This window comes from Eumetopias jubatus, unplaced genomic scaffold, assembly GCF_037043125.1.
Source record: "Eumetopias jubatus isolate StellerSeaLion01/CBP00866 unplaced genomic scaffold, mEumJub1_p1.0 scaffold_5, whole genome shotgun sequence".
Classification (NCBI taxonomy): Eukaryota; Metazoa; Chordata; class Mammalia; order Carnivora; family Otariidae; genus Eumetopias; species Eumetopias jubatus.
This window is the reverse complement of record NW_028274811.1, coordinates 34,971,185-34,973,234: the sequence shown is the minus strand read 5'-3', so window position 1 is coordinate 34,973,234 and position 2,050 is coordinate 34,971,185.

The window sequence follows — 2,050 nt, the reverse complement described above, 5'->3', positions numbered from 1 at the left end:
CTTACCTCACCACTCTGAACCATTGTACTCACCACCTCGTGAGCCAGCTTCCTAGAAACTCTCTCCCCTTGAGTAACTCCTTCCAGTTTTAACTTAAATGCTCCCACCTTGACCTTTGCCCCTATCCAAATCAGTCTCCCGTTTTATTCTCCTGTCATACCCTCTCCTTTCCCTCCCCAGCACTTGTCACCCTCCACCACTGTACCCTGATGTGGGTGATCACGTGTTTCAGGGCAGCTCCCCTCAGTATCCTGCAAGTTCTCAAAAGACACCATGTAACCCCAGTGCCTAGCATGCAGTTGGTGCTCAAAGCAACACTGGTCAAATGGAGAGATTAAAATGGAATGATGTGGGCGCCTGGGTGGCTCAGTCGTTGAGCGTCTGCCTTCAGCTCAGGTCATGATCCCGGGGTCCTGGGATCGAGTCCCACATCAGGCTCCCTGCTCTGCGGGAAGCCTGCTTCTCCCTCTCCCGCTCTCCCTGCTTGTGTTCCTGCTCTCGCTGTCTCTCTCTCTCTGTCAAATAAATAAATAAAATCTTAAAAAAAAAAAATGGAATGATGCAGGGGTGCCTGGGTGGCTCAGTCAGTTAAGTGTCCGCCTTCGGCTCAGGTCATGATCCTGGAGTCCCAGGATCGAGTCCCGCATCGGGCTCCCTGCTGAGCAGGGAGTCTGCTTCTCCCTCTGACCCTCCCCCCTCTCATGAGCTCTCTGTCTCATTCTCTCTCTCAAATAAATAAATAAAATATTAAAAATAAATAAATAAAAAAGATAAAATGGAATGAGGCAGGTACAATAGTAGGCACAGTCCCAGGTCGTTAACAGCAGCCGTCACTTTGGCCGCTGCCCTGTGGTTGCTGATCCAAGACCCTTCAGGGGAGAAAGTGAAGGAGACAGGCCACTCCCTGCAAGCCCATTAGAGAAGAGCCAGGAGAACAGGATGCACATCAACAGAGAACAGTAAGGGACAGTGCTGAATTAAACGTTCCATGATGGGATGTCATTGCCTCAGAAACTCAGAGGAAAAGGAGCTAATGAGTGCAGAGAAAAAGTGTATCAGACAAAAAAAGAAACAAAGCTGAAGGAAACATGGCACTGGAACAGCAGAGGAGAAGAGGCTAGAAGTCCAGGTGGAAGGAAGATCAGCCTTCCACTAGCCAGCGTTTACCATCAGGAGGAGCAGAAATCATCATCATACTCATCATCATCATCAATCACAGAGCCGGCATCCAATTTGGACCAGTGGCTATCCTAAGCCTTTTATAGAACTGTTTCATCTTTAAAACAACCCCAAGCAAGTTTTTCTATTATCTCTCTTTTTTTTTAAAGATTTTATTTATTTATTTGAGAGAGCGAGAATGAGAGAGAGAGAGCACATGAGAGGGGGGAGGGTCAGAGGGAGAAGCAGACTCCCTGCTGAGCAGGGAGCCTGATGCGGGACTCGATCCTGGGACTCCAGGATCATGACCTGAGCCGAAGGCAGTCGCTTAACCAACTGAGCCACCCAGGCGCCCTCTATTATCTCTTAGAGGTAAGGAAGTGAAAGTTCAGAGAATGCTGTGTAATTTGCCCACGAACTCAGAGCTAGTAAGTAGATATGAGACTCCTACTCCGCCCACGTCCAGACTGAGCCTTCACAGTGGACAGGACAGCAAACCTAAAGCCAGAGGTCAATAAACCTCGAGCGTGGAGGGCACGCCTGGTCCACGCCAGTACAGAAGGAAGGGGGTCAGGTTTCAGAGCTGACAACTTGAGCCCCTGGGCGGTGGGGCCACGGCAGACATGAAGAGGAAGGGATGGATGGATGCAAGAGAGATTTTAAAAAGCGCAGAGCCAGGCCCTGGAAGCTGACTGGCTGGAAGTGTGGAGCTGTTAAAAGTTATCATTTAAAGAGAACTTTCAAGTTTTAAGCCAAAGCGTACTATGTGGCCACCCCCATTCTGTCAACAGTTCTCAAGGACTTTAATTTGATAATCTGCCCCAGGGCTCAGATTTTTCCCCACTCCCCAACATTTTAAGATATCTTTCCCTGGGTCCAGGGGTGTGCCATT